The sequence below is a fragment of the Cupressus sempervirens genome, chromosome 11 (assembly GCF_028749045.1).
Source record: "Cupressus sempervirens isolate cs-2001-9-10 chromosome 11, ASM2874904v1, whole genome shotgun sequence".
NCBI classification, from domain to species: Eukaryota; Viridiplantae; Streptophyta; class Pinopsida; order Cupressales; family Cupressaceae; genus Cupressus; species Cupressus sempervirens.
This window is the reverse complement of record NC_143128.1, coordinates 62904517-62919886: the sequence shown is the minus strand read 5'-3', so window position 1 is coordinate 62919886 and position 15370 is coordinate 62904517. Positions and strand designations below refer to the sequence as shown.

At 34.8% G+C, this 15370-nt stretch overlaps 1 protein-coding gene across 1 annotated transcript in view; it reads right to left on the bottom strand.

Annotated features, from left to right (window-relative positions):
- LOC149528260 (alpha-mannosidase-like) overlaps positions 1-15370 on the bottom strand; it is a 344971-nt gene that overhangs the window by 99082 nt on the left and 230519 nt on the right. The gene's annotated exons all lie outside the window — the stretch shown is intronic.

Genomic DNA, 15370 nt, shown 5'->3' with positions numbered 1-15370 from the left:
CAGCATCAGAGTTTCAGGGATTAGCCTATTACTGTGATCCTTGTAGGCTAATTATTGTGGATAGAGGGTCTTCTGTGGTAGTGGCTTGGCTTGGGAGGGTTTTATCTTCTCCACATTTCAGAAGCTACAGGTTGGTCTTCATTTGGCTCAGATCGGACTTCATTTGGACTTAGTATTGTGTACTTACTATTTGTGGTAAGTTGGTGTTGATCGAGATGGACCCTTTCTATTTTTTGAAAGTGCATTTGGTCACATGGAGAAATAATAGGTATGACTCCTATTTCAAACGGCATATTTAAATGATGAGTATTTTGAGAGTTCTTGTATTTTTAGTGGTCAAATTATTATTAATTATTAAATAGCCTATTATAAAGTTATAATTTCACTTAAGTTTAGAGTTGAGTTATCATTGGAAAGTGTCATTTATTAATTAGTTAACCCAAGTCAAGTGAGAAAATATAGGGGAAGCTTCTAGTTAATGTTGTGTGGTGAAGCTTCTTGAGTGAAGTTACGTTTTGGCAACAAAAAAGAACTTGGAGCGTTATAAATACAAGCCCATTTGTTGAAAAAAGCATGCTTGGATAATTTATTTGTTTTTGTTGCCTTTGTGGCTTTTTCTGAGTTTTCTGAATAGTGCACCCTTGCTGAAGTATAAGGGTATATCTAAGATTTGCATTGGCAATTGTGCCGAAGTATACAATTGGCCGTTTCTTCTACTGTGATTACTGTGGTTGGAGAGTCTTCATTGACTGCTGTAGATGATCATTGCATATCTACAATTGAAAAACTTCCCTACTGTTCTTTCCTGTGACTGGGAAGCAATCTGTTGTTGGTGTGCGAAATTCCTGATTTCTGTCCGTGATTCTTCCTTGTCATTGTTCACTGCCATACCAGTTTTGGGCGTCCATTCTTGCTACTGCTTTTGAGCACATATATCTGGGGTTCAGTTCTGCAATTCTGGGCAGCGTTTGGGCTTCTAGAATGCTACTGGAAATTGCAAGGCTGCTGGAGTTGAAATGTCAGTCATATACCTTTGTTGTAGCTGCATTTGGAGCTGTAGGCAAGTTTCAGATCAGTAACAAGGGCAGCGTCTGTGATTTCTAAGGATGCGGATGCATTCTTGAGAGGCCAGCGCCACTATCTAGAAGGCCTGCAATTTATTTCAGAGCCCAATGTACATTCTACAGGGCCTGCGATCTGTTATTCTAGGCATGCAATCTCAATTACAGAGGCTATGATCATAATTGCTAGTCATAATTCATAATTTGGTGCATGTGTTCAAGTTGGAGGTTAGCCAGTGAAGTCTGTGTTTGGCTTCAGAGGGAATCTGTTGGTGATTACTGAGTAGCAGGCATGTTATTATGCACATTGTGAGTACTGATCGTTGGAGCATTGCTTGCAATTCACAAATCTCATGGACAAAATAATCACCAGGTTCCAATTGGGATTAAGATTAGTTAATTTACTAAATGTAATTTCAATCTATGTCATTTCGTTCGAATGGTATAGTTGGCTCTGAATTTTATGCAATTAAAAAAGAAACCGATTGGAGTATAAGTTCATGATTGTTGGTCTTTGAAAATATCAGTTTGCAAGCAACTCCATACTCATTGCAGTGTAGAGTGTTAATTAATAAAGTTCAGTAAATATCTTTCAAACTGTATGCGTGATTGGATTATCATTTATGTGGAACATCTTAGGTCAGATTTTGAGAGTTGTATTGTTGCCTTTTCTTGACAAGTGTTCGATGAAATGACAAATTTCTGATGGATTAAGGAAATTGATGTTATTGAAGTTAAATGGTTGAGATATAACAAGTTGGGGTCACTACAATTACATTAACTAAGTTGTTAAATATAAAATCATGTCATGACCAGACATGAGATATGTCCACTCATGACATGATATTTGTAACCATGCTTCTTTGAGGTAATATTAATATCAAATCGATTAGACCAAGAGAGACCAAGAGAGACATCAAAATTAATGAATGTTTTCTAGAGCATATCGACTATAAACAGAAAAAACAAATAAATGCTATTATATTTCCAGCAATCTCAAATCTCAACATGGTATCAAAGCCAGGGTGCAAATGGAAGAAAAGCTGTCAAAGACAGATATAAAGATTCCGAGCCTCTGTTATGGAATCATAAAATCTTTCTTCTACCAATGATAATGTGTCTTTTCTGATCAACACACAAATTCTTTACTATTCTGGGCTCTAAATGCATAGGACATAACGGCAACAGTAAATCAAGGAACTAGGGGGTCAAAAGCATATACTGAGAAGAAAATTTTGATAATGATGATTGTATTCATTGCATCTATGCTCATTCTGATAGTCAGTTCCGAATGTGTGAAAGGCAGTGGCAGAGAACTTTGCAGAATTCATCTCAGTGAAGTACTAAGCAGCGACTATCAAACAATATACAATGGAGTGGACAAAGAGAGAACTGTGATATTCAGCTGTGATTCGAAGAGATAAAAAATGAGTATCACAGCTTGAGCTGATAGAAAGGATGAGCAAACATGTAATCTTATCTCCATGATTTTGATTAGTGAAGATTGGTTTTTCTAAAAGATTCGAATAGGAATAGCTGTGAATTAAAGAATGGTAATGTCTGTCTTAAGATAGGGTTCTTTCAATGACTCGAAGAACATCCATTGAAGATAAATGCAGATCCGACGTTTCCATTTGAATACGCAATTGAAGCCGTCTCTTGATCAGGTACAAAGATACACAAAAAGTGCACCATTATACATACAAAATGTGGAATCATGGCCAGGCATGATCTAAAGCCTTTGCCAAAAGCAACCTTTCTGGTAGAGCAACTCACAAGAGGAGATTGATGTGCATAGGAGAAGTTGGCAGGCTAGAAAAGAATACTGATTTTTAAAATGACGCTCAGATTTTTTATCATTATTTTTTTTCATACTTTCCATCACTTGTACTGGCAGAATCTTTCCAATCCCTGCATGCCCTAAAATTGAGTACGAAGGCCCTCACAAGTGCAATCACTATATATGTTATGCTTGTAAGATCGATAGATGTTTATCATCTTCCTCAAAATAATTTGTGGTCTACAACAATATGTGTATGCCTTAAAAAGAGAGCCAAACACTGAAAAGATATCCTTGAAAATGGTGTGTTCTAGCAAAATGTGAGTGATACAGTCAATCAAAGTCATGTCAATTGAAGGCATATAGATGGGTTATATTGAGGAACACAGAACTCGAATTAATTATCATTGTGTTGTGGAAAACATAATTATATAAAGTTGTTCTAGTGTTGTGGCAATTCAAGTCTCTCACCACATGGGCTGGAGTGGTGCCTCATGATGAATATAGAGTGTGAATTTATTCTTGGATATCTAAGGCTATCCTCCCATGAGCATTTGAAAAATCCATTTGGAAATTTTTTTCAGATTGATTTGTGTAACCGTATAGGAGTCCACAGAATGTCAATTAAGCGATAAATTTATCGGGCTTTATAAGACTATTATCACCATGTACTTGGGCACAACATTTTTATATAACAAGGTTTTGATCTGTCAGTTATAAATAAATAAAGGAAAATAATGATGTAAAATTGGAATGGCCAAACACTTAAGTAAGCAAACTGTAGAAGGACTCATGAGGTACAATGGAGAAGTGGGTTTACAGGAAATTGATCTAAGTCGCATATTATAACCCCTCAACAAAATAGAAGTAAAGATAGAATGATAATATTGGGCATAACTGTTACAACCCCCGATAAACATGTATGATGAGGGCAATTTACAAGATGGAGGGACTGGATGATGATGAGGCTGTGTTTGTTCATCTTGCATGTTTTTTCTTTGGGTTCTCAACCAGATGCACAGTATGCCCAACAAAGCCATTGAGGGAATGTCGCTGGCTCTCAAAATAGAGGGAGTTTTCTTGAGCAACAAAGGGAGTAATCCAGAATGCTGGAATGAAGCCTTGAACATACTTAGAGCATTTGAAATTGTGTATTGTTTGAAGAACTATGGTATATCATATAAAGTATAGCAACGGTAAAAACTACAGAAAGCAAAGACGATTATATATAGCAACAACTATATGCCCATATAGCAATGATTATAGAGATGATTATAAATTGATGACTAACAATGGTTTTGTTATTTACATGAACCACAATAATATGAAAAGTTAATCAACGAGAATGTGCCTTTGATAGTGATTGCTCTACAAAAGCATGAAGACAAACAAATAAGAAGCCATGTCACTTATTGTGATCAGTTCTTAAACCCACATCAGTTAAGTATCCATGTAAACCAAGAACAGCTACAGGAGTAAACTGACATAAAACAACAATGTTGGAGTAATATGAAGGGTCCAAACACAGAGGCAACAATCTTAATTGGGAACATCATAATACATTGCAATGTACACTAAAACTTGCTCAAAAATAGAGCCAAACGTCTGAGAAGGAGCTTTAATGATGGAAATGACTCTGGTTATGATAATGATGTGTTTGTCAACCAAATATGAAAGTTTGACCTGATCGCTTCTATTGCCTCTTCCCATAGTACAAATTGACTAAAGATCTAAGATCTATTAAACAGAAAAAAGGTTGGTGTTGTTGGTAAAATCTATATTGTAGCCAACGAGTAGAATTGTATCTAAAAGAGCGCATGACAGTTGAGTCACCCTTTCGGGAAAGTATATGTACATCGTCCGAAGAGACAATTGGAACATCATCATCATCATAATCATTATTGTAAGCATTGTACTTGGAGTGCATATTGCATATATGAATAAAGTATATTATCTTTGTTATATCTTACTGTACTACATGTGGTAAGTATCCCTTACCCTGTACGGTAAACAAATGCCATATTTGATGTGATGCAAAATTGCTCAACAAGAGTGGAAATTTCACATTGTAGGGGAAATAATAATCAATATTCCATTCCCATTGTTTGACAAATGCTTATATGGAGGCATTGTCTGATTTTTTGCATATGGACCCTCACTAGAAGCAACTTGTATCAAGAATGCTGATGCACAAATAAGTATTTATTATCCTTAAGTATTACATTTATTTGCTTTTTGTAGACACTCTCTATGCATTCATGTATGTACTATGAGAGCTATTTGCCTTGATCTTTTCTTTTCTTTTCTCCAAGGATGTTCTTACATGAAAAGAAGAATGGTGCATTAGGTATGCTACTAGGGCATTATAGAGGACTCAATCTTAGAACTGTAGCTCCAAAGTGGTTTTGGATCTTAATCATATGTTGATCATCCTAGAAGATGTGAGTATACTAAAGAAAATTATCTTCTATGATTGGAATTATGTAAGAAGGATATTTTTCTATGACAAGAGGAAGCAGCGAAAGGATCTAGTTAAATTGATCTTTGAGGATAGATGGATACTTAAATGCTTATAGTCATGGGACTAAGTTGATGGCTGAAACATTGTTTGAAGAAGAGGAAAATAGCATTTAGAGGGATTTGACATTACATTAGAAGCAACCTTGGATGAGGAAATTGGGAGGTTGACAAATGTACTTGGAGCTTTAGAAGGAAGCCAAATTAGCATGAATACTTGATGTAGCCAAATCTAGGGATAAATCCACAGTTTATTACATTCACTCATGTTACTATAAACCAGTGTTCCGGAACTCTGCGAGTCCAAGGCAGAGGTGGCCTTTCCAAGGCAAACGGCCTCTGGACTCTAACTTGGCCGAGCCTTGGCAAAATCCACATAGACTCATTGAGTTCATGGACTCTGCCGAGTCCTGAGCCCAGTTTTTTTTTTAATTTTTTTTTTCTTATTTATTTTTTTTATTTAAAAAGATAGAGATTTCTGGAAGGTGTTTTTTTTCAGTGTATATTAATTCTGAAAATGATGTTGTGGTATATCAAAAATTTATTAAGGATTGAACCTTAAAGCTTAAATCTTCAACTTTATATTATGTTATTCAGTTTTTTTTCCTTCAAAAATTTGATGTTATACTTATGTGATCTATACAAAATTGTGTATGAGTGTTAAGTAGCTTCTATTTATCTCAATTATTGTGTATTTGATGTTAATTGACTAAATGATGCATGAAAAAATCATTAAATCCTTAAAAATCTTTGAATTTCATTGGTTTTTCGATTTTTCAAGTCCGGTCACTAAGTTCGAGTCGAATTTTGACTGTCCGAGTCAGAGGCGAATCCAAGTCCCGTAACTATGCTATAAAAAAAAAAGTACACTTTTGTATGGGAAGTTGCTCTTCTAAACAATGTTGTGATTATTAAGATAATTAAATCACATGTCTGATGATGAGTCCCTTACAACAAGATATTTTCCATGATTGGAGTATATGAATAGTACATGCCTTCATGATAGAGAAAGCAACTTAAGGATCCACATCTATTGGCATCCAATGATATTGATTCAAAGGGTGTAGACAATGTCAAGATGGTTCCTCTAACTCTCATTGAGGTATGTTATCACGGAAGAACAGATGTTCGACATTCTCACCAAGCCTCATGCTAAATAGAAGTTTTGTGTACTTCTGGGACAAGCTTGATATGTTGGAGAATGAGGCCTTAGTTGAAAAGGAAATTCAACATCAATGATCTATTATGCACCAAATTTTCACCCTACTACCACTCTAAAGTTCAGTAATCTAGCATAACATGGGACTCAAAATTTGCATGTGGGCTATGCAATTATGAAAATGAGACCTCTAGATCCTAGGCCAGTTCCTATTAGATAATCACCTAATTTTCTTTTCAAAACTAACTCTAAGGACTTGATAAAGAAAAGGGAAAAGATGTAGAAAACTTACAAAAACCTTGAAAATTTAAAACTAACTTAACAAGTGATTCACCAAAGATATCGACACAAACATACGACTGACTTCACTTTGTCACCTTTCTTGATGAATTAAACACTTCTATTCTATAAGGGCTTGCATAAATATTTCACAGTGAGGTCCTAAAGAAGGGCTAAGGAAAAGATATTATTCACTTAACAATTCTAAAGATGTGATAAACACACACTACAACCTGCAAACAAACTTACACTTTTGCAATTTGATAAGAGTTGGGACAAAGCAAAAGGAATCCTAAAGCTCACTAATTACTCTTATCTATCACACAGTTACACAAAATTGCAAAAAAGAAAAGAAGGTTTGTAATCAATCAAAATTCTATTGTAAAATGTTTTAGTAAATATATTGAGCATCCAAAGATGAGTTACCAAAAATGCAAAAAAATACATCAAGGACAGAACAAAATGTCACAAAATCTCCCTCTGCATAATCAAAACTGAGAAACTGAAAGGAGTCCCAAAAGCCTAAGTACAACCCTCTAGAGTCGAATCCATGGAAAAGGCCTCCAAAATAGGAGTCAAAACCACAAAAAATGATGACTAACTGACTCGTAACCTCCACTAAGTCATAAAGAACCCTATGACTCATGACAAACTACCCATAAAATGCTCCAATTGGTCATAAAGACCCCCAAACTGCCTAGGCAAAGTCAAATTCGACTTTGAAACAAACTCCTAAAAATACACTTTGACTCCAAACCAATCTCGCCACTTGGCAAAACACAACTCACTCACCTCTTCATTAGGACTTTATCAAACTAGAAGACCCTTTTTTCCCTCTTTAATCAATCTCCATGTGTCATTGAAGATGAGTCATTATGTCTTCTCTTCTAGTTTGAAAACATCAATATTAACTTACTTATATACTTTAATATTTACTTAATTGATTTATAAACAATAAATATAAGTAATATTAATTACAATAAAATGATGCAAGGTTAATAATAAACTGTGAGGCCTCACCCCGACCCTTCGTAGCCTTAATTGTTACTTTATCATTTTGATACTTACTACTCGAGATGTCGAGACATTATCTAATGCTTAGAACATATCATATTATTTCATGTTGTGTGATGTTATTTTCAGATATTTCATGTCCGTCATTTAATTTTTTATGTATATGTATGTCGATGAATTAAGTAAAAGGTAGGATTAACATTTTGGTTTAAGATATTTTAAATGGTTAAGAATTGAATAGGATGAGAGGAACCCTGATTTTTGTTATAGATGGATGTTTTAATTTATATGATTCCTGATACGTATATACACATATGTACATGAGATTTTCAGGACTACTGATGTGTGCAATGAGTGTGCAGATATTTTAGCTGAGGAAACCGACGGAGGAACAGAACTGATCTCTATGTGTTAATTTTGGAAACCTTGTTGTTCATAATTCAAGTATTGTACTGTGAGATGTATGTATTTTCTTTCTGTGTTCAGTAAATGTTAATGTTTGTAACTATGTTCTTTTAGTGTCGCTTGACACTCATGGATTGTTTGTGCTCTTTAGCGTGCTAGTTAGGATTAGCTGTGTAACCCATGGACCTAAGTCGGTTTAAGTTAGTGTCAACTTGCTACTTGGGTTCTTAATCGAGTTTAGTCATCCCTAATTCGGATTAGTGCTTAATTTGCATTTTAGAGTTGTTAGTTGGTCTTATTTGATTTCTAACTTTTGTTTAGCTCTAAACCTTTTCCCTAAGGCTTAGAATATGAAATAATTATACCCAAAGGATATGGGTATGGGTTAGGGGTCTTTTCCAACCCCTAAGCCCCTTTTATTGACTTTTGAGGCCACTCAAAAAGTCTCTTTTTGCTTTTGTGCGAAAATTGACTATGGCTACCATGAGTTTCATTACCCCACCTCCACTTAGTGTTTAACCATAGTGTGGGTTGAGTTAGGAGTTTCTAGAATTGTAAGTGGGTGGGAGAAGTTATTGATCCCTTTGGTGGTTGAGCTTGAGGCTTATTTAGAGGCCCTTCTTGGACTAGTTGAGGTTGTTACCCAATCTCTACATTTAGAGAAGAGTCTTGGAAGATTGGAGCAAGGAAGGGGAAAGCTCTACTCAAACTTGTTCATTGCCATTACTTCTTTGTGAAGGTAGGAATTGTCATCTCCCTTGTTCAAATTTCATTCTTGTTTCATGCTTATGCTACCTTGTTGTTGTTTGAATGTTTGTATGTTTGTGGGTATGTTGGGAAGATTTGAAAACCATGTTATTTTGGATGATTTCCTTTTATGTTTATGTTGGAAATTTTGAGATTTTCTTGCATGGGAGTTTTGGTATTACTCACCCTTGGATAGGGCAGAAGTGACCAATTTTGGAAAAGGTTTGTTTAGTCGGACTCCAACCAATGTAGAGTCTCTTCTCAGGATGAGAAGAGGGAGAAAGGGTAAGGTGTTATGGGCCCCCACCTGTCAGCACAAACCTTGTATGATTATGGTATGTTGAAATGGAAGAACGGAAGTTCTTGGTTTATAGCCCCGATTGGGACTTCTCCTGGTTGGAAGAATCCACCTTTCCCTAGTGTTGATTCATTGTGAATCCTATTGTGAAAACCTTGTATGAATATGCATGTTTGATTTGTTTCTTGGTCATGCTTGTTGTCACCTGATCAGATCTTGTTCTCTCCACGGTTCTTAGTAATGTGTTGCAGAAATTGATATGGAACCCTTGTTAAGGGCCACGATGGAAATGTATATTGATTGTTGAAATGCAATTACATTCGAGATTAGAATCCTGTGTAGAAATGTATTTTTTAAACCTTTGTTGAAGTGGCAACGAAGCCGAGTTTTCTTACTGGTTCTTTCCCAGCGAAGCCTTTGAACCAGGTAGTTTTATAGAAAAAAAACGAGATTGAGTAAATATGCTTGCATTGAGTCTTATAGCTTTGTTTTCAGTTTTGCTTATGTAATTTAAAAATCAGATGTGATGGTGTTACCTTACTGCACATTTTTATGATTGGTAATCACATTCATTTAAATTAGATTAATCAGATAACATGTTGATATATATGCTTAGCTATGAAATTTTAAGTTTAAAATATGTTAAGAAAATTTGCATTTGAGTTGTGTTTAAATTTTATAATTATACATGTGCGTGAGGAAGTTTAGTGAATTTATTTGAATACTTGTTTATTACATTTAATCCTATTATCACTTTTAAATATTAAAACATAACTTGTTGGTGTTTTTGGGCATGACATAAACATACATTAAAACTCCAAATATATTACAAGCATTTAATCTTCTTCAATGCAATGCCGATATAGTAATACAAGGCAAAATTCAAAAGGTGAAATACCACTTGGCCAGGACAAGACAAGTGGCCAGCCCTACTCCAAGTATTTTAGATGAATAACACTAAAACAAAAATATCCATCCTATTTGTCATTTTCACATTTTCTGAAAACATTGAAAATAAGCAGTCAGCGGCTGCTTCAAGGGTTTCCTGTTATCTTTTACCTTGCAGCCATGAAAAATATGGGACTTACCGAGCCTCCTGCTTATGATTTTTAGCTCCAAGTCACTAGTTTTGCAGTGACCATAGCATACCTTTGTTGTTGTTCTTCATTTGGGATAGTGTTTATTTGAAGGAATTGAATCTATTCGTGGAATCCATCAAGCCTTCTCATAGCATTTTCTACACACCATTCTACAAAATTTTCTTTGGCCGTCTGTGGGTGTTTCATTTCCTGCAAACCGTGGCTTTATTTGTCATTTCTGGGAAACATGGAGCTGAAACTTGAAGATAAAATCATTCATTTGGAATGTAACTTTCACAGCAACTGGACATTTTCCTTGTCTTTGCCATCTTTGTATGATATTCACTCATTTTGCATTGATTCTTTTGTCAAAATTTGGCAATCTACTAGCTATTTATGCTTCACGATCTCAAGGCATTCTTTCTATTGAATACCTCCAATTATATCGTGGGCTATAGTCTATTTTTGGATGAGGGTTTTCTTTCTGGCCTTTTGAATCTTCTTGTAGTATCCCTTTCCGGATATTTTCCCAAAAACCATTGATATAAATGTGCAGATTTAAAACCGAACAGAAAACCAATATTTGATATAAGTTCCAGAACTTTAATCCATTTGTAACCAGCAAATTTGCATACAAGAAAACTCAGAAAAGATTGTTTATTTCTTCCAATATTCATAAGTACATATATAAACCAAAAGAATAACACAAATGGCCACAAATTAATGTTACTGTATTATACAACAGCAATACAAAAACATGCAACAATTCAGATAATCCAATCTTATAAACAGAAATAACAGTCAGATTGGCAAATGTAGATAAAATTTGAAAGAAGGCTAGGTTTGCATCCAACCTCCAAAGGCTTCTTCAAGGGTTTGCATCCTCGAAGAGATAACCAATCACTGTTTTCAGCTCCCAGATTAATATTTGTTTTAAATATTATAATCTTCATAACTTCCCATGTGGGGCTTGTTGTACCTTTATCCCTTTTCCCAATGTGATGCACGCTCTTTTAAGCAATGTGGGATAAAGCACCTTTTTGTCCTTTAGTCACTTTAAGTGAACATAGTACCTTTTGAAAAATAAAGTGACAAGTTAAATGAACTTTAATAGTCACTTAGTCAGTAAACCATATAACCATCAAGCATTAAAATAATTGATCAAATGAACTCGGATAAGCACGTGCAATAGCTCACTAGAAAGCTCTCGGCGAGATGCTTCCAAACCAACACTGAGGTACCAAAAATGCTGTGCTCTATTTACTTACTAAAAATAGTAAGCATCCAGACAACATGCCAAAACTGCTCTGATGGGTTTGAAACTGGAAATGTCTAGTCCAAACCTCGAATTGAACCCCGTATAAAACCTTTTCACTGCCAAAACCTAGGCGAAGTGAGCTAGCAACAGAGAATTATAATGTCCCAGAAAAAGGGGACAGTACACTTCTCCTGCTAATAGATTTACAATTGTACATCACTGGGACATATGTTGTTTTCTACGGGTTGCTTGATACTTTCCCTTTCATTTTTTATTGCCTTTGTTGCTTGATGTTTTTATCTGATAGCTAGGACTGAGCACTACGACTTCAGCATTATTCTAGGGTTGTATTTTTTATATACCCAAGCTGCTACATGGCTTTTCATAATTTTATGTAGATGGTTTTGAATGAAATCTAACTTGTTTTCATGCAAGCTATTACCATGATCTTAAGGACTCCAAGCTAACTGAGCACTATGACTTCAGCATTATTCTAGGGTTGTATTTTTTATATACTCAAGCTGCTACATGGCTTTTCGTAATTTTATGTAGATGGTTTTGAATGAAATCTAACTTGTTTTCATGCAAGCTATTACCATGATCTTAAGGACTCCAAGCTATTGGGTTATTTGCTTTGGTTTATTCTTCAATATTTCAGAGCCCTTTCTAGATTTGCATTTAACCTATTCAGTTTGAATCAGGGCTGAGGTTTTCACTCCTTGCTAAGTCACCATGAAGGATTTTGAACCAGCCTATTGTTGTTGTTCTGGGAAGAATTTTGAGCTTAAGGTTGCTCAACATATCACAACCCACACTGGGTCTCTGCCATTAGGGTCTCTACACTTTCTTTGATATATGTCATTTTCTGCTGAAGCTTACACATGGATTTTGCAATACATCACTCTGGGTTTTTCTTATGACAACTGGGTATAGCAAGAAGAATGACATTGCATTACAATTTTTCTCTTCAGCCTTACATTTATTGGATGCCAAGTTTTCTTGGTTGTAGAAATATTGTTCATAATTCTGCCCCTTTGAACAATTGTAGATGTTATGTAAGATATTTGAAGAGTGGTAGACCTCTTTCATTTCTTCCTCACACTCCTTATGCTGATTCAGTACTCACTTTTACCGCTCTTTCCCATTCTAAATGTATCCAAAAAGGTGACAGAGGAAGCTCAAAACCAGCATTGAGGGTTTTAATGTCACTGCTAAATACCCATTTTTAAAGTCATGGAGATCATTTCACTCTTCCATTAATGCTCTGCAAACCCAGATTTTATTCTTCTTGATCTTGACTGGAAACTTCACATACATCATACAATTTGGGATTTTACTGTAGCATTTGTGATTTCTCTTTTGGGGCATTTTCCTTAGCAACTCAAACTCCTCTTCTTGCATAAAAATTTTTTAGAAGTTACAAACTGCTGTAATTTTATCATCCTTCGTTTGTTGCTTCTTACTTACAGGTTCTGAGCCTTGCTCGTTACACTTTAGTGAACTCAAATAACCCAATTGATTTGCATTCATTATGTCATGTTAAGAAACTTTAGTTGAGTTCGGTTTGTTTTAGATAACTATCATGCACCACTTGATACCACTACTTTTCTCTTGTTCATTTACATGCCTGTATTTGTTTTCATTCATTATAATACATTCAGCGCTGCCCTTTATTTTATTCCATGCAATGGCAAACTCACACCTTAATGAAAATACTCATTTCTTCTACTCATTTTGTATTGATCAGCACACTTGTTACAGACTGCTCGTCAATTGGTAAAACAATGCCTTTGTTTTATTGTTGCTTATTTGCTTCCTTCTGTAGCAAATTATATACTTTCACCTTGCTCTTGCTCACACAATGTACTGACTTTGCATAGCAAGTATACTGAAAATCTGAACTGTGAGTTTAATGTTATAATAGGTCCACTTTTATTTTCATTTCAGAAGTTCTTCATGTTTAAAATTGCTTACTCTTGTTGATCTGACATCTGTTTGTTGACACAAACCTTCCCATCTCCTGTAGCATTGTCTACTTTCTGTTTGATGATCACCTTCAGACTGTTTATAAAAAACACATCCTTCTGATTAGTATTTGTAAGGTTTCAATTTAGATAATAATTTGTCCCTTAAACAATTAGATGATTCAATGTGTGTTCTACATATCTGATATAATAAAAGGTTTCAAAATAATATATGTCACTTTGATATTATGTTTCTTTGTCTGATAACTACTGATCAACAATACACTGGACTCGAACCCTTGTAGGAGCCACATATTACATCCACATGACATTGATCTTTTACTGTACATGACACAAACTATTAGAAAATAAATCAGGGTCTTGGGATTATGAGTGTAGATGCATATGCAAGGGTAGGATGGTGAGATTGTCGGTCATTGCTTAGATCTTTTAGATCTAACGCTCTTCTTTGCATTTGTAGGATTTGGAGGGGGAGCATGGAAAGCAAGACAACAGGATCAAAGTTGCAAGCTACTAGCAACACGGCAAGTCATTCCAGGCAATGGCTGACACCCATGACCCATTTTACTTTTCTGTTATTTACTTTCCGCATTTGCATTTACATAAATAAATCAGATTTTTCTTTATTTTCATTCATTAGTTTCATGGCATGTGTGAAACATGATAAACACTTAATGAATAAAACTACATTTCCAGAGAATATTGTGGTATTCATTTGCTCTTATGTGATCTTTTACTTTTCATCATAAAATGTAAGATGTAAGCATGAAATGACAAGTATTTATCAAAACCAGATGCATGATCATAAGCATTTTATTTAGCAGCCAGTCTAGCAATCATGGCTCTATCAATTGTGAGCTAGTAGATGAAAAATGAGTAAGACTATTATTTGTATCCTTGCATATTCTTTAATTTGGGAGAGAAGTTTGTGGTGAAATCCATTGTTTTCACCCTATGGATTGAGCCATGATGGATCCACCCTCTTACATGGTTCATGGCGGATTTCATGTGTGTGATTGCATGACATCACTACCTAAAAAAATCCATGATGACACTGTATAAACTATTTTGTCATATGTGTGACTCTATGACTTTATGCCCCCCCCCATGTAAATTACTAAAAGGTGATGATCTTTCTGATAATGTATACTTGTATTCAACATTGGAAGATGATAACTTTACAATACTATAATGACAAATATCATATTGACTTGATATTCATGGAAATGTCTTTATAGTTAATATCTCTTGGACTTATTGATAGATATCATGCTAACTTGATACTGGTTGTCTATCAATATGTTCTTTATGAGATAATCATGGTGGATATTATATGACGTAATATGGTGGAGATGCCATGCTATGTTATGGTAGACATCATGTGATGTGATGTCAATGCACATACCATCACTAGGATATAAGAATGTCATGTGACTTGATGTTCTCCATATTCCTTGATATCACGAGTTAGGTGATATCTAAATTGAGTTATACTTAGTTACTAAGTCACAAGGTTTGAATTCGAATTCGCCAATCATAAAATTCGGATGAAATTCAGCAAGGGTATAATTTATTAATTTTTAAATATAAGTAACATATCCACAAAATTGCCAAAATAGTTTGACATTGCTAAATAATTAAACTAAATAACTCAATATTATATCAAAATAAAATAATATTATTGTAAATTACAGTAATATATTAAATATCATAAAATTCGGACGAAGTTCGGAAAGGGTAAAAATTTGCCGAAATCTGAACTTCATGGATGAAATTTGGCGAATCATG